The sequence below is a fragment of the Pecten maximus genome, chromosome 12 (genome assembly GCF_902652985.1).
Source record: "Pecten maximus chromosome 12, xPecMax1.1, whole genome shotgun sequence".
Lineage (NCBI taxonomy): Eukaryota > Metazoa > Mollusca > Bivalvia > Pectinida > Pectinidae > Pecten > Pecten maximus.
The window spans coordinates 4486449-4506380 of NC_047026.1; the positions used below are offsets into that span (position 1 = coordinate 4486449).

Consider the following 19932-nt stretch of genomic DNA (forward strand, 5'->3'; position numbering starts at 1 on the left):
GAAATAATTTATCGTCGAAGAACTTACAAAATATGGAAATCTATGTCAAAGTGCCGTTATAACTTATGTGTTTCGCATAAAAGCAGAAAATGTATACCTGGTACACATTAACTGACCGATGTATTTTTGTAGTATTAACTTGTTCATCTTGATGACCCGTGTTCCCACGTGAGGGCTGCATGTGCGTCCCCCTGAACTGATAACCGTCACGTTTACTCGCCACGGGGAGCGATACTGGGGTGTTATATCACCAATTTCAAATTTGTATAAATACGAGCTGAATATCGTCAAAAGGTACCAGTCACCTCAGAGACTTCCAGACGAAATCACTTCTAATCTTCATTCAAGACGCACCATGCTCCGTCTAATTTGCTTCACTCTTGCTCTACATGCCGTATTGGGCGGTAACCTAGTACAGGTATTACAGTCCTCCGGAGAGTCAACACTGGTCAGTCTGGTACAGAAAGCAGGCCTAGCTGACGCACTTGGACAAGGTTAGTAGTCACCTGTAAACGTTTGCGAGTTTTACTATTTTTATTTTAGGTTAAGCTAACGTGCTTTTATGCTAATGCCATTTCAAAAAGAAGAAAAAAACTTTCTACGTTGCCTTAATACACTTTGTATGAAATTACCGGACAATATGGGCCTACAATAAATATATCAATACATAATTTGAGCGCATTTGCTTCAATTCTAATGATTCGTTTATCTATAATGTTTTACTGAGTCAAATATAATGTATATAGTTATGTATGTGACTAATGCACACTAATAGCCCACTCTACCAACTTACAGGAACCTTCACCATCTTTGCTCCCACCAATGCTGCCTTTGCCAAGTTGCCGGCAGACCTTCTGGCCTCACTCAGCAATGACGTAAATGCTCTCGCTAATGTTTTGAAATACCACGTAGTGCAGGGATCTATCCGGAAACAGGATGCATCCAACGAGGCTCAACTTGATACTTTGGCTGGTCAGAAAATCCGTCTCAATATCTACAGTCATAACAATGTAAGTAATTGATTTCTTATTACTTATCCTTTAATGGTAAGTAAAACACTGTCATATCTATATCTTGGATATAGTAATAGCTTATTTATTGTAATGTATTGTATTGTTCATGACATGATAAGGACATTGTCAATGCTAATACATTGAGTGTTCATAAATAAAAGCAAAGTAGAAATTCACACGGTTCCTTCTGGGAAATGTCGCGCAACATGGAAATAGCGACGTTAAAATACAAAAGGGTTTTTTTATGAAACATTAAATTTGCATGGATACTATTGAAAGATAGAAAGACTAGATATCATTGAAGGATAAGCGTCTTCGGATTAAACAATGTTTTACATAATTAAGTATTTGATGTATATTACTGTACACATGATTTGCGATGTCTGCATTTTAAATTGCATCAAATATCTTTACCGCTGAGTATGTATTTACTGTTCTAGTTATATTCTTTTCTCAATTATCAGGAAGTAACAGTTGAGGGATCAAAGATAACACATTTCGACCTCCAAGCTGACAACGGATATGTCCATATTATTGATACAGTAATGCTGCCACCAGAGGGCAGTATCGTCGATATCGTCGCTGGAGCCCCGGAGTTATCCACTTTGTTATCCAAGGTCAAATCAGCAAACCTTGTATCAGCCCTACAAGGTAAGCTGACTATACTTTAACAAATGTTTCTATTTAACGCTAACACAGGTAATAGGTAAATCTTCAAGTGAAATGATAGTATTTCAGGATATTATATTTACAATAACAGTATGGACTAAGACAAAAAATCAAAAGTAGGAAAATACAAAGGTATTCAAAGATTCAAATGCAGTCTGATAATCCTGTATATTTTAACCATCATTTACCGCTATCTCTATTTATAAAATGTCAATAGTATCATATGATATATATTCTACGTTAAAGTCTTTGAATTCATAGAGTGTGAGGGTATATAGTTCTGAAATGAAATATTAAAGCAAATTTAATTCAATATTCATCATTGTATTGAAAAAAAAATACTTGACCTTTTTACAATTTGCCATTTGCACCCAATAGGAGACGCTCTCACTGTATTCGCCCCAACCGATGACGCATTTGCACGACTAGGATCAACAGTATTGAACAACCTTGCCAAGGACCCACAACTTCTAAAAGGTAAGATTCACACTGAACACTGTTTGAAGTTTCTAATAACTCTTTAATTCGTGCAAAGTTTAGTCGCTGTATCGGGGTTTGAGAAATATCACGCCATTGATTTTAACAAGCAAGTATACAAATGGGATCAGATATAAATTGTAAAAACTTATTATCCGTATTCTCTCGCAGTAACTTTATTGCTATTATCGATTAGATTACTTACAAGCTTTTGCATTGTCATGTCATTGTTTTTAGTACAATGCAAAAAAAACAAAAAAAAACGAAAATGTTTATTTTCAAAAGGATTAAAACAGTTCCTTTGGTTTTGATATCGGTTTCCTTAATGATTATGAGTATTACAGTATCTGTCTTTCTTCCCTACGATATATATAGAGTGTTTCATTGATACCAATTTTCCGTCTTTACTCTCAGAAATCCTTGAATACCACGTGGTCCCACACACAGAATACTCCGCCGGTCTGTACAACAGGGAATACGTTAGGACACTGGATACCAACCATGACGTCATCAGAATAGGTACCAGAGGTACGTAATGGTGCTCCTCCTCTGTTTATGCCTCAAATATATTGTTCATTAGCAAAAGCCCATCTATCATAATGGTACCCTCCTTAAAGACACTATAAATGCTGTTGTCGGTTCTATTCAGAATAACTAATATCATGAGGTTTGTTCAGATGTTATGTCAAAATGAATATGAATTTGTTTCCTTTCCCATCTATTTTAATTCAATAATATTTTGTTATTGTTACAGGAACCTCAGTCTACGCTAACAATGGAAAAGTGATCAAAGCCGATATAGCCGCCACCAATGGAGTTGTACATATTATTGACCATGTTCTTGTACCTCTGAGGTTTCTAGGATCTGCAATATTCGGCAAGAAGTAGGACAATTCTCATCAAATGTACATATTAACATTATAGAGTCATTCATCATCATTGTTGATCTTTCTTGTATATATTGTTTGTTTTTATTTACAATAAAAATTTAAATATTTGTTTGACTTATAGTTATATCTTGAAATTGTATATAATAAATTAAGTGCTAATGTACAATGTGTATTGTTTATGACAATTTCGATAAATGATGACAATATATAACAAAATAATTAAATCAACATTTTTGGCAACACAATTATATATGAATGTCGAGTTCTGATTGGTCGTGTTTTAATCATTTTATTGCATGTATTGGTAAATTGACATTTTTTAATCATTTAATCCCTTTGATGTACAAATGTAAATTTTCATTCAGTTCATCGACAATATGGACATTTTTCTAATGGATTTTTTCCGATAATTTTTTTCCTAACTTTTTCATTTGTTAATTGAATAAGTAAATATGGTAAATGGTACTTAAGCCCAATCATACTATCTTTTAACTAATTTTTTTTTATAGTTTTTATATTATCTTTATGACTTAAGATAGCAATTCATGACTAATATTTGGGCTGATCTAGATGTAGATAATGGAGCCGTCGATCCTCTCACACTATCTTCCTGCCCTCAACACTTTTTATATGTTTGCATGCGGACTCCTCTCAATCGTCTTTGATAAACGGATTTACATAACATTTTGGATTTTGCTGCGAGAGCTCATTGATAAGTTGTGAGCCTTGTATTGAAGGAGGTACTCAAGGATGGTCTTTTTAAATCCTACTATTTTCTGACTATATAGGGCGGTGTACAGAAGGACTGGTCTCATTTGGTTCATTTATATCGACGAGGTAGCTCTCGAAAGTAAACAAGACAAGCGGCTTTTGCAAAATGGACAAAGTAACGGTTACGGTTTAGGGTGAAAGAGTCTGCCATAGTCATGGCTACCATTCACGATTGTGTCTTTAAATTAATTGAGCATCCGCCTTATTCACCTGATCTCGGTTCAGCAGACTTTCATCTATTTTTAAAGCTGAAAACAGCTATTTCAAACACCCTAACCCTAACATGAAGTGTAAGACTTTTTGAACAGCCAAGAAAAGAAGTTCTATAGAAGTGACAATGAGGCCCTTAAACACCACTGGCAAAAGTGTATAGATACTGGAGGGGGTTATGTTGAAAAATAATACAATACGTACGGCAAAATTCAAATCCTTCAATATGAGGCTCACAACTTATCAATCAGCCAATTCTTTAAACCTTTAAAAAGAAATATCATTATTATTATATCAACTGTAATACATATAAGTATATTTAAGATTTAATTTCAAACATAATAAAACATTACAGGTATGTAGTATGAAGTAATACAAACAACGATAAAATAGCTTGTTGATTATTTTTTTACAAAACTTCATTCGTTTCATTTCATTATATAAATTAGCAATTTCAGGTTCTTGCAAAACCGACTATTGCTGTAAATATGTTGAATTGTTGTTATGTAACTGTTAATGGTTTATTTGTAAATAATCAATATTTACTACAACCAAAACTTTGTTTCCTTTTTAATGAATTCTCAAGTTTTAATCGCATTTTATCCATCGTACTCACACATATGTACTTGTGCGCACATAAACGGAAAAAGTGAAATCCGTTTCAAAATAAAACCCCTTGCATTGCCATTCAAATGTGTTAAGGTGCTTTATAAAAATACGACATAATATAACCTATTGAATAGCTCCTCTTGCAGTCAAAAAACTATTGCAACAACTAAAATGTATATTGTAAAAAATTGATTAATAAACGCAGCATGTTAATGGTTCATTGACGTACTTAGGCACAGTCTGGAAACAAAAATATAAATCAGAGAATCTCAACTAAATTATCAATTATGAATGAGATGTGAGATTTAACATTAGCATTATTTCCTACGCGTTAGTCTATATTATATGCCTGATATACGTCACGTGCTAACTAGAGTCACGTGTTGGTCAGTGGCACATGAACTCCTGATATGGTGCTGGTCAGGCATTGTATCTTTGTAAATTCAACAGCTGTTGTGTACTCGCCGAATTTACTGAATGACTTCTGCCTGTACAATCGTACTTTCGGACTGAAAATATACAACTGAATTTTTCAAAAATTCAATAATGAAGACAAGAATTGAATAACAAAAACAAAAATAAATAATAAAAGAAAAAGAAGAAAAAACAATTCATTTGAAATCGGTCAAAATTAAGTTTAGATGTGGCGTTTTTGTTAAAACTTTTAAACTTCCAGATCATTTGTATATTGACTCACAAGAAAATTTAACTTCAGTACGAGAATAGACAAAGAACTGAGACAGCGCTCTTGAGTATTAACAGATGTTGACTGAAAACACCAAAGTGGTGCATATATTATGTTAAAAGAAGAAGAAGAAAGCATAAATTCATTTGAAATCGGTTAAAATTAAGTTTAGATGTGGCGCTTTTGTTAAAAACTTTTAAACTTCCAGATCATTTGTATATTTAAGAAAATTCAACTTCAGTACGAGCATAGACAAAGAACTGAGACACAGCGTGTTAATTTATCATGCAGTAAGATTAAGGTACCTTTTCTCTTTATAACTATTTAATTATTGCCACTTTTGAACTACCCATTAGATAGGCGAATTTGTAAAATATAAAAATGTATACCAAAGTATAGTACAAATTATACTTTTTGTATTTGAATGAAAGTAAGAATTTTTAGACGTAAACTGACTGATGTATTATTGTTGTATTAACTTGTATAACTTACTAGCTCATGTTCCCACGTGAGAATAGTGCGTCCCCCTGAACTGATAACAACCACGTTTACGCGTCACAGGGGGCGATACAGGATTGTTACATTACCGATTCATGAAACAGACGAAATCACTTCTGATCTTCATTAAAGACGCATCATGCTCCGTCTAATTTGCTTCACTCTCGCTCTACATGCCGTATTGGGCGGTAACCTAGTAGAGGTATTACAGTCCTCCGGAGAGTCAACACTGGTCAGTCTGGTACAGAAAGTAGGCCTAGCTGATGCACTTGGGCAAGGTCAGTAGTCACTTGTGAAAGTTTTACATTTGTGCAACACTTTTAAGATAACGTTAAGGTAACGTGTTCTTAGTCTGTTGCAATTTCCGGATTAGATATTTTTACGTTGCTGTCACCAGTTTTATATGAAATGACCGGAAGTTGTGAGTCTGCCACAAACATCTTGATATATAATTTGAGTACATCTGCTTCAATTCTTATGATTGTTTTATGTTAAATGTTATACTAAATAAAACATATGCCAGAATTACTAATCTACACAAATAGCTCCCTATACCAACTTACAGGAAACTTCACCATTTTTGCTCCAACCAACGCTGCCTTTGCCAAGTTGCCAGCAGATATTATTGCCTCAATCAGCAACGACGTAAATGCTCTCGCCAACTTGGTGAAATGCCACGTGGTCCCGGGATCTATCCGGAAACAGGATGTTTCCAGTAATGCCTAACTTGATACTTTGGCTGGTCAGAAAGTCCGTCTCAATATATACGGTCATACTCATGTAAGTGATTGATTTTCTTACTTATAATCCTTTATTATCAGAAAAATATATAATATCAATATCTTGATACAGTGATTACTTATTGTATTGTATCGGCCATGTCATGATTGGTCAATTGCCGATGTTAATACATTGAGCTTTCATAAATTTAAGCAGGATAGAAATGCATATTGTACTTCGTGGGTTATGAACGCAACATGGAAATAGCGACGTTTACATAACAATGTAATTCTAATTCAAAACACAAACAAAAATATATATAAATAAAATCCAAGGATACCAATGAAAGTGTTTAAAGACAACAGAACCAAATATCCATGAAGGATAAGCGTTGGATAGGTCGTACAAAGAGAATTGTCGGCATATCAAAAAGATCAAAGGAAATATTCAAAATGGTGCACCAACTTAACGGCAAATGTTATCGAAAAAACTATTTACATCAGAATCATTGGAATGGCATATTCCATGGATCTAGTTTTTTTTATCAGAACAAAAAAAAGGTGACCTTTGACCCCAAAGCGAACCTTTTTGTTTGACCTCTGACCTTAAAAATTGCGAGGAGTAAAAATTAGCCCCAGATAGCATTTACGAAGAATATAATTACATGAACTCTGTATAATACACACTTTTTGAATTATGGTCTTTTCAAACTTTTAAGATATGACGTCATTGTGGCCATATTGGATTTCGGCCCGACCAGATAATAATAAGACATTCAATATGAACCTAAAACATTTTGAAATGAACTAAAACATTAAATAAATTAGTTTATTATCCCTCAAAATTGTTATACTTCATAAATAGTTGTATATAATCATTCAATGCAATATTTATGATTAATTTATTGTTTATATTGATATTTATGCATGGTAAAATTACCTCCCCTTTTATGATTATTCTCAATTGAAATGTTACCTAATATTTTTTATAGAATTAACTTTGTGTGAATTTTTTTTCTGATTGTACTGTTACAATTTTAACTTTTCAATTTAATATGGCTATTAGTATATTGAAAAGCAAAATAAATTATTTTAAGAACTTGTTTCATGAGTATTTCCTTTAATGGTAAGGATGCATTGTTTACTGATAAAACATAAAATAACCCCAGCTGTCATGCTCAACGTTTTATTTATCTATAGCCATATTTATCATTCTATTAATTTGGCTAAAAAAATGAAAAAATATATAAGGGTCGAGATAATTTTAATTTATAAAGAAAGACTATGATATAAATGTATGTAAACCATTTCCAGGTATGTAAATACAAATAAGATGTTCAACTATCCCATAGCCAATTATGACATAAAATGTCCAATGAATTGCAGTCTGACAATAATAAAATATATAAGCAATTATTTGTAACTGAAAATCTACATATGTCACCATGCAACATTATTACAAACAGGAACATGTTCATGATAGAATTGTTGTTTTATGGTGAGTTTTGATTTTAGACCATAATGTTTGGAGAATAATTTTCTGGTCAGTCCGAGTCGGTCACATAAAAAAAGTTACTACATGAAGCTGTCACTTTGTGTTGTGTAAATGTCCCGCAATGATAGACATCAGCCATTGTTTCCCATTGAATTCAATTCAAAATTGCACATGATATTGAAATCGTATTCACTGCTTTCCCATGGTGTTTTCCCATTCTTCATAATGATTGCAGTTGATGTCGATGCAGCAATGTGGGCTGTTTGTGAAGTGTAAACTGAAAATAAAACAGAATAAAACTCTTGCATAAAAACCTAATAAGATTACATTGTCTATATGTAGTTATTTGTGTCTGAAAGGTAATTATAAAACAGATTTTATGCTAGTTTCGATAATAACTGTGTGATATTTCAGTGACGTCTATCAGTATCAAAATTCTATGACATATATATTGCTTAAATTTTTACATGTAAAGTTTAATGACATTTAGTCCAACAAGCATTACAATGTCATAATAATGTATTACATAAACATTGCTTATATAACTGGACTGAAGTACGTTAATTAAAATTAAATTATGATATTGAAATTACACTACAGGTGAGACTTGTGATGTCATTTTGATGTTTCTAACTAAGTAATCAGCTTCATGTACCTGTCCAACATAATGTAAATTTGTATATACATGTACAGTTGAGTGTAGACTAAAGGTTACACCCAAGTGCACTCCGAGTGCACTCCATTTGGACTTGGAGTGCACTCCGTTTGGACTCCAGGTAAACTTGGAGTGCACTCCAAGTGGACTCCAAGTCTACCTGGAGTCCTATAAGACACCATGTCTGCCCTGGGTCTATAATCAGACTACATTATATATATATATATATATTAATACTTTGATGCTTTTAATATAATTTATATATAAATAAATAGATTTTTACAAATTACTTTTGTTCTGTTAATATTACTATTTACATTTGTTTAGTCTACTAGGAATATTTATTTTATTGTTAATACATGGTAACAATGCCTACATTTAAATCTATATTTATTAAGATCCATTAAATACAGTTATACAATTTATGCTATAATCAGGTTTTTATGAAAGTTAATTGCTTATTATTTCCTATTTTATCAAAATGTAATTAAATTGTATTTCATTTTATTAAGGAAGTGAAAATTATTTCAATTAGAATATTTATTTCTGTACACATATCATGACTTTAAAGGAAGTTTAGATAATGTATCTATATTATGTTATTGATTATTCAAAATATTGAAAGTTTACAGTATTTAATGACTTATGTGTTTTTTTTAATAATACATTCTCTACATGAAAGGAAAATATAACTACAGATATGTACTCAGTTCAGGCAAGTAATTATAAAATAAACATACTCAATATAGTTTATATAGGTTTATACTTTTAAATGTATTGTTCAAAAATATACTTTTACAACTGTAAATATTTACGAGCATTACCTGGTTAAAATTATGTTCTGACATAATGTACACACAAGTATGTAGTTCTGTACTACCCATAATAAATGACAGTATCTTTTATAATTGCTATTATTATTGGTCATGCATGACTGACTCTGGCCTGACACACCTGAGAACTGTGCCAGGTGAGTTTTAGGAGCCAGCTATAGGTACTGTCCTGGGTTCACAGAAATACCTATGTCTATATTTGTCGTTTTATGGCTTCAAATGATGAACCTGTGCAAAGCAGGGTGTGTAGCCATCAGAACAGTAAGATTATCTCCTGACCTGAAGGAAAGGATTGTAGCTCTCCATCTGAGAGGCCTTAATCAGACAAAAATTATAAACGAAATACTGATGTAATTAAGGTGGAAATGTCAAAATAAGCTGTAAAACCATTAACAAACCTGTAAACAGGTTTTAGAAGACCAACTTTATTGAAATGAAGTTATTCTATACTGAAATTAGAAAGTAAAAATAAGCTGTTTCTTATTACATTGTAACCTGTCTAAACTGTAAGTCATTGAGACTAAACGTATTGGCCGGTTTATGCAGGGGTCCGGTATGTAGAGGTACAATGTTGAATGATATAAGTTCAGAAAAAAATAATGCAAATCAAATTAAGAAATGATGAAGTTCTTATCTTGTTATATTCAAAAATATAAAGACATTGCTTTGAAAAATTAATTGTAAAGAAAGAGATTAAAGTAAAAAAAAAATCAGTATAATTTCCAATGGTATAATAAACGTAAATTCCATTTCCCAAAACCAACCTATAGCCTTATACCCGTAATTAGTACACATTGTTCTCATCCAGGAAATAGGATTATAGAGCCTGAGGTACAATTTGCCTCTGGACAGTTGGACACCGGCAACCTATGTACCATTTACCTGTAAAACTGACCTGTTGGATCTACATCGTTTTCTATTCCTATTCAGTCAATATCTATCATCGATGTGTCACTCATACATGTAACAGATACAGGTCATGAATGTACAATGATTGTTCAAGACAAATATAAAATCATAAAGTTAAATGTTCAAACTTTAAAAAAAAATGTCATACACCTACACCTTCAGACACCTATCTGCCACCAATGACACCTACAAAAACTCCTTTTTTCCACACACAATAACACAATGGAACCTCCTCCCGGTGGCAGCAGTACAATGCACTACACTAGATATCTTCAAGGCACATATACAATATGCAGCCCTTGATGATCTCAAACACACACCGTAAACACACCCTCATAATGTTTTTATCTTATAGTTTCCACTAAATTTTTAAAAAAGAAAACCTCTCACTGTACCCAAATCCCTGCACTTTTTACTTCTTTTGAAGAGCATGTGCAACGATCCTTCCATTGGCCGTAATCGTCATTTTTTGACGGAGGCTGAATAACGAAAGAAGAAGAAGGTAAGCTGCAGTTAGTGTATGGAATGTTTGATAAGTATTTACTTAACTCATACATGAAAATTATATTAATCTATGGTGATTTACATTATAATTGACTTCTAATACTCTATACATACTTCCATTATAATATCAAAGACACAAAGTAATAGTACCAGTTTGAAATAAAATATCTTTTGTCATTTTTTTATATATAATAATGACTTATAACTGTTGTAATAGTATCTTAATAGTAATGAACAATCATATCATTTCAAAAGTGTCAGATATAGACAGTCACATATTCTATATGACCTTGGTATATATGTTAGCCCGAGTTTCCTCTGGCCCTGACACCATATACACCAGATATGGTGTCAGGGCCAGAGGAAACTCAGGCTAGGTAAAGGTAAGGTGTGATGACAAGTTTCCATCTAACAATTAAGGGGGTCTTTATCTTGTTAGATGACTATGTACACCTGTCCAGCTTCTCACACCTTATAAGGTAAACAAACTTGGAGGAAGGGGTCATTATTGGGGTCAGTGTAAGTCTGTCTTTTCTCCACACCCCTGTAATCATGCTTGATATACAGGTAAATATTGATTCTGGACGTGGGGAGGGGGGTGGGGGAGGGGGAATGGAGCGGGATTGTATCTTATATAACAGATAAAAGAACTCCATGTATGACCTGGATTTAATGAGGCAGGTAGTACTTTGAGTACAAGATATTTCCAGTACACATATTCAGACTACATTTTGAGAGTCCACAAACAACTTGCCAAATACATTTTTGTTTATTCCCAATTTCTATTCATTTACGGCGTGGTTTGTTAAAACTCATCAAATCAAAGGAATGCTGTCATTCATTTTTCAACAAAGTGTCATATCTATTCAGTTACTCATATAGGGTTTTCTAATAAAAAAAAATCAATTATATTATATGCAGTGTTTGTTAACCAAGTAAAAATGAACCAACAAAATTCTATGATATATACGAAGATAAAACAGTAACACATATCTTATTGTTACATGTTTTAGGAGTCTTAATGTATATGAGTATACATCTATATATAAACAGTATGTGTATATGTACTTGCATGGTTACAAGTACATGTGATACATGTGTACCCAGGTAGAATTGGAGCCTGATAGGACTCCAGGTAAACTTGGAGTGCACTCGGAGTGCACTCCAAGTTTACCTGGAGTCCAAACGGAGTGCACTCGGAGTGCACTTTGTGTAACCTTTAGTCTACACTCAACTGTATGTGTAAGTCATGTTAATGTGATCTACATCCTCACAAAAGAAACTGAACTGAACTAAAAGGCGAATATGTTAATATCTCCATTCTCCCAATCTACTTAAAATTTAGATGGTCATTCTCACTACGTTACATGAACATCTAACAACATCCCATAAGGGGTCACGTTCTGATAACCTTTGAGATATGCGTATTTCACTTTCATGGCGAATTGTCAATTTATCGATGTTATCGAAGCAAACCATTTTGTAACACCTTGCATCCGAGGCAAAACCATTTCGGCACAGCTGTATATACATGCAGCTATATGCTTTCTGGGACGAAACGACTTGAAACAAATTGACAGATTATGCAAGTTATGTACTCTAGTCATGCTAATTCGGACATATAAAATTCACTTCCGAGATTCTGGAAGTAGTCATATGCATTTGATTGGCTAATCCAAAAGGTCACCCCGACGTGACCCCTCATGGGATGTTGTTAGATGTTCATGTAACGTAGTGAGAATGACCATCTAGATTTTAATTAGATTGCCATTCTCCAAATGTGACACTGACAGTGGGGAGATGCCGAGTAACGGCATGCTGGCCAATGTTCATCTATTGTCGTCCAACTATTTAAATCTCAGATTCTCAAATCTACCAGCAATACTTATCAATCATATATATATATATAATATCACAATTATTTTACTTTCAATGTAAAGTTCATTTATAATGCTGTATGCCTTGGGTGGTGTCGTCTGCTGTATCATTTAATAACAGTACTGTTCTCTCTTCATGTAGTAATGTTACTGTACTCACTTAATATCGGTTTCCTTACAAGATTTCATGACAATTTTGCCATATTTTCTTCTATTAAAGCTTAACACTGCTGTAAATATATCCCATTGCTTCTTCGCTCTTGTTTCATGTTACAAAAACTATCATATGTGCAAAGACGAAGACGTGTCTTTGACGGCGTCACCAGTTTATAGATTGTACCGACATACGGCATGTCGTAAACAAAACAAACTTCGCTAAAATAGTAGTAATTGTTTTGAATAGTCATTCTAAATATAAGTTTTATTATTTATTTTTTTCACCAAAGATGGAAAGCCCTAATAGTGATACACATAACAAAAAGATAGGTCTTTCAGCCAAAAGGTGAAAAGTCCTAGTTATTAAATCAAATCAACTCAATACGTATCAATGTATTGAAAAAAACAACAACTTTACATTGTTTAACATTATCATTTGAAATAAATAGGTGACGCTCTCACTATATTCGCCCCAACAAATGCATCATTTGCATTATTAGGATCACAGTGTTGAACAACCTTGCTAAGAACCCACAAATATTAAAAGGTAAGATTTAGGATGGATATCAAAAGGTTTAATGACATTTGAATTGATGTAAAGTTTAGCTTCTGTAACGAGATTTGAGGACATATTCTATTTGTAAGTATACAGAATCTGACACAATACTATCACCCATTAGTCACAAGCTATTTCATAAACATGCAATTGTTTTAATTACAATGCAGATATAACAAAAATGCAGTTTTACCAAATGATTATCATAGATTATCACACTTTTTTCAGTAGTTGTCGTTCGAAGAATTTTTTCATCGTAAGCTCGTTGATGAGATCTCGTGGCCACTTGTGGTGACCCCTTGATCTCATCCAAGTGCACAGGATGAGAAATTGTTTGAACGACAACCACTGAAAAAATGGTGTGATTGTCTTTTTATCATCTATATACTAATCATGATTTATTTTTTGAACGAAAGTCAATTTTAAATTATCAACAATAACATTGTCGACTTACACAAGTTTAAACAGCAACGAAACGGAGTAGTACAATTAAGTGTGTTTTACGGCTCACAGCTGATAAGATGGATCCGCTGGTGATTAACAAAAATTTTATTTATCAATACGTAAGTTAATTTTCACAAAATCTAATCTAGTCAATGTCCCTGTCAATTACACGAATAGGTCTTTTCTAAGGCAGGAACGTCACAGCACGTGTAGTTTCCCACCAGAAGTGTTTCTAACGTTCTTCTCATGTTGTTCTCAAGTCGATCTCAAGTTGATTTCATTTTTATCAGAGAAAATAATATTATAATATTAAGTACATGTATATTATAGTATACAAACGATAAAACAGTTCCTATTATTTTGATACCGTTTCCGATAAAGGGATTTAATATTACGGTACCTGCTGTCTTATTTCACTGCGATACATAAAAAGTGATTCACTTTGTACGAACTTTTTGTCTTTACTTTCAGAAATCCTTGAATACCACGTGATCCCACACACAGAATACTCCACCGGTCTGTACAACAGGGAACATAAAGTACACTGGATACCAATCATGACGTCATCAGAATACATACGATAGGTATGTAATGGTGCTCTTCCTCTGTTGGTGTCTCAACATATTGTTCATTGAAGCAAATGCAAAAGCAAATCTATCACAATGACACCCCTGCTAAAATGACCACTGTGCCATTCAGACTATCATTCTTAGTTTTTTTTTGTGCAGATATTACGTCGCAATGAAAACGTAATATATTATATCATATTTTTCTGTTCCTGTTATTGTTACAGGATCCTCGATCTATGTCAACGATGGTAAACTGATCAAGGCCGATATCGCCGCCACCAATGGAGTCGCGCATGTCATTGACCATGTGCTTTTACCTCGGCGGCATCTAAAATCTGCAATATTTGGAAAGAAATAGAAAAATTATCATCAAATGTACATATCAACATTATATAGCCATTCATTGTCATTGTTGATCGTTACCGTTCCTTGTATATATTGTAACGCCAAGGTTTTATATTGACCCAATATCAGATCTCTTAATGTGGTAGCATGAAGGCTACATAGGCTATTTATGTAGGGATAAAGTACCCAATAAGGAAATAAATTAACAGTTACCTTTTATTCAGGTTCCTCAACGTCAATTCGCCTTCCATCAGGTCTGTGACTCCATTTTAAAAAAAATATGAAGTCTTTATATTCTCTAGTCCTCTGTAGTTAAAGTTGACCGAATTATTACGTTGACCTTGACTTGACCTCGTGATGTCATCAACTATCAGATAAGATGACCAGACATTCACAATGACTACACATGACTACACTAGCACTAAACTATCAAATGGTTCCATGATCGAGTCATGATTCTCAAATAGAATCTCATTTGTAAAGGAAAACCAGAAAATTGGAAAAGTTCAATATTTTATTGGGGAACACTTCCCGAAACATAAATTACATAAAGTCTTAACAGACTTGCACACTCATTCACCCTTTTAAGTTAAAATGAGATTTGATAGACATTTATGTTGGAAACTTTATCATTAATCCTACGATACTGAAGTATTATTAGGTAAATACTTATATATACATGTACCAGTTACTATAAGCTTGAATACGAGTTACAATCATCTAGATGAGATGAGAGCTATATTATACAAGTTCTGGATTTACACACATTAATTATACATTTATATAGTGAATTCAACTGTATATTATCTAAGAATTTCAACCCAATTATAGATTAGTTCCTCAAAAACAAAAAAACAAACAAACAAGCTAATACTCACTGCAAACCTATACAGTTATATAACTCCTTCCCTAAACATAAGGAATATTACATAAATCAATCTCTGTCCCTTTACTAGCACTAGTAAACAATCAAATATTCCAATTAATACTGTCAAGCATTTTAGAACAGTAACCATTGATCAGTAATAAAAAATAGCGTACAGTGACACAAACTCTGTCAACATTCCTAAGGAAACTTTACCATTTATCCACAAATAAATATAGAAGTTATCATTATCCTCTAGCTACCCCTAACCATCCATGACATTTACAAGACAAAGGACAAGCCGCTTCGAAACTGGGCTTTCATCAAGTTACCCGGCGGATGATGCATAGATAACACACATACAACACACACATCTGTACAACAGCTAGATGAGAAGTTAATCCCGTTGGAAAAGATCCGGGAACGCGGTCGGTTTTCACGTGTAAATATTCTATCGTCGGTTAATCCGTCGGGATCCCGAGATCTCATGTCCACTATGATTATAAACAATTAATAAATTACGCTCGTACGTTGCTAATTCATTATTGATACTACAATACCGCACAAGTATTGATACTAAAATTAACTTCAACAAACGTGTACACACAATTCCGAACGTCAATATTTGTTTTAGCATCAAGCATGGCACAGTATAATTTTAGTATATCTACGATCAAAACTGATAACAACTATAAGGAAGTATTCAAACATTCACCAGTAGAATCAAGGTATACAAATTACTTTAGAATTACTGCTGAAACGGATATTTGCAAGGGTAACAATAATAACACTTGGTCGCCCTTCCGATCTGACACACTATCCATCTCTCAGCGTGTTTATATCCCCATAAACTTTTAGATTAGAAGTTAAAATGGGAATAATTTAATTCACTTCAGTAAAGCACGGACAAATATAATATCTACGCTTATATGGGTGCAATAATGAATAAATGTTTAATTATACCGATATTCCACTATTTTGTAGAGATCTTATTATCGATTATGTAATATGAAAGTATAATGACATTAAATATGAAAATTACTAGCCCTTGCAATCTCTATTAATAGTATTTATAAATGATTTCATTCAACATGTTTCCTCTTCCGGTTCGCCTGCAAGGACTTCACTATCTCCGTCACCTGTCTACAACCTCCCGTCTGGTCTGGTGAACGTCTATAGAGATGGTTTGGTTTGGTTTGGTTTATTTAGTTTAACGTCCTATTAACAGCTAAGGTCATTTAAGGACGGCCTCCCGTGCGTGCGACATGCATGTATGTGGTGAGTGCGTATGTGTGTTTTGGGAGGCTGCGGTATGTTCGTGTTACGTGTCCTTGTGATAGGCCGGAACTTTTGCCGATTTATAGTGCTCCTCACTGAAGCATACTGCCGAAGACACCCGGTCACATTATACTGACATTGGTTTGGTTTGGTTTATTTTGTTTAATGTCCTATTAACAGCTAAGGTCATTTAAGGACGGCCTCCCGTGCGTTGGACATGCATGCGTGTGGTGAGTGCGTATGTGTGTTTTGGGAGGCTGCGGTATGTTCGTGTTAAGTCTCCTTGTGATAGGCCGGAACTTTTGCCGATTTATAGTGCTACCTCACTGAAGCATACTGCCGAAGACACCCAGCAGCACACCCCACCCGGTCACATTATACTGACAACGGGCGAACCAGTCGTCCCACTCCTTGTTTGCTGAGCGCTAAGCAGGAGTACAAACTACCATTTTTAAAGACTTTGGTATGTCTCGGCTAGGGGACAGAACCCAAAGCCTTCCTCACAGCAGCGAACGCTACTGGGGCCGAGGCATTGTCAAGGGAGACATAAGGAAGAAGAAAGTTGTTAAGAAAGAAGAGAAAAGATAAGATCCCAAATTTAGTCGCCTCTTACGATCATGCAATGGAGGTACTCCTATAACATAAGAGGCCGCTGGTCGGCTCTTTTTCTATCGGATATTATTTTGCCGACTGCGACCTCTTATTTCCGAAGCACTAATTCTTTGATGCAGTTTTCGCCCGAAATCCGGGCGCAACGAAATATGCTTGAAAAAAACACTTAAGAGGTTGACAGGTCATTACAATGATGTCTACATATCATATATGCAATATATATCCCATATGTATGTCACAGACACAAATATATAGTATAATACGGTGTAGAACACATAAAATACATGCCCATGTCGTTGTAGCACTTTTCTAGTCGTTTTTAAAAATGGCTGCCTAAAGGTTGATACAAAATTGTTGTAGTTATTTCAAACGGAACGAAATGATACGGACTTTGTTGTATTCCGCTTGTAGGACATAATTGTAATCCATTTTTTTATTAACCGGCAAATCACGTGGTATTTCTGCAATCACTACCGGCAGTATTGTCTGCTTGAGCTCTGCTCCGCTTCGGAAGAAGAAAACTTCATAATTTGTGTTTGTTACGCACTCGTGAAAATATCGATATTCTGTCATACGAGTGAAATATATGTGATATTAAACGGAAATCATTCAATATCCTCTATATATTTCACTGGTAAAAATGTAATAAATATTGATATTTAGTGATACAATCGTAAATATTCGTTAGACCTATTATTTTACCTTAAAATGTGTATAATGTATTAAGTGCGGATTTTAAAGTCTATTGGTTGGGCTTAATGTTTCATATTAATAAATTAATAAACGTATATGCCTACTAGTTTATGCCTCGTTAGATTATCTTCATATGTCAGTGTATGGATGATAGAGTTATAGAAATGTAATATCAAGCATTAAGAAAAACATAGATACAGTATTAAGGCTGAAATTGGGTTGAAATTTTGGGATAGTTGAATGGTCTCATTAGTATAAACCATCGGTACGTCTTTGTCGAGGTTAAACTTTGGGAGAGTTGAACTCTTTCATTCATGGAAAACATCAGTACGACTTGTAAAGGTTAGCTTTTGTGTATACAAATGAAATTGTTGACTTCTTACCGATATAGCCATCAGCAAAGATGGCTAGTTTCGAATATTCATTTTTATAAACACAATACAAATGTAATTCATCATTGAATTGTTAAAGCCTTATAAACCGATTTGGAATATCCTTACAACTCTAAGATAGAAATTCATTGACATATTGTCAATCTGCCACATAATTATATATTCATTTAAACATATGTAAACCGTTGTATGCATTTAGACTGTATCGTTTAAATTACAATAAAGACAACTGAAGATGAAATCATTTTGTACAAACATGACACAAGCCGAAATATGATATAAGGGATACTTCCCTTATATCATATTTCGTAAAAATAACAAGCATGTAACTCTATTCCTAATTAAGGTATGTGGAATTGTACCCAATTAGATATAAGGAAAGTAACGGATGGAAAGCTTGTATAGAATGTAACTCTATTATCACACTCTACAAACTCTTACAAACTTGTATTTCGACAAGCATATATTGACATTGAAAATTTATTGAAATTGTTATCAAGATTGTTATCAGTATCTCATTTCGTTTTTCATATACGTAATTCTGAAAAAAAATCATTTCTTTTAAGATATAAACTTTAAAAGTAATTAAAATGAAAATACTGATAAATCGGAGATAATAATTTTACTATGATTTCGCATTTACGGTCGAAAATGATTTAAGGAGGCATCAATCGAGTGAGTGAGGAGTGTCTCTCCTTTGTTCTGGTTGAGGACCTATTGGTATATCCAATCAGTAACATGATATTAATGGGGCCGTATATAGTCAGAAGACATCTATGTACTAATTGGATTGATTGCAATAATTTATAGCAAATGAAATAATTGTATTATTAATGACTACCAAGTACCATCATGCGTGGCTTAATGACCAATAACGACAGAAGCAGGAAGTGTGACGATATTTTTGCGAGGTGATATGAGATCCCATTGTGTTTGCTGACAGAACTCCAGATTAGTTTCAGTCAACTTATTGTAAGGTCTATCTAGGATTTATGTTTTTTTCTTTATCAATTTAACAAAATAAGAATGCTAACTGAAAATGGAAAAATGATATTTCGATATTTCATTTTTCTTTTAACAACCATAAACGCTTTAGACATGAATTCTACATGTGAAAATAACTTGTTCAAGAGAGTACACCGCGTTGTGCAATCGAAGCTCAGTTTGGGTACAATCAGTTCAAATATCGAAATTCGAAATCGTGTTAT

The 19932-nt window shown here is 33.6% G+C and overlaps 1 pseudogene; it reads left to right on the forward strand.

The window, feature by feature from the left end:
- The first annotated feature begins 283 nt into the window (after positions 1–283).
- LOC117339720 overlaps positions 284–19932 on the forward strand; it is a 344709-nt pseudogene continuing 325060 nt past the window's right edge.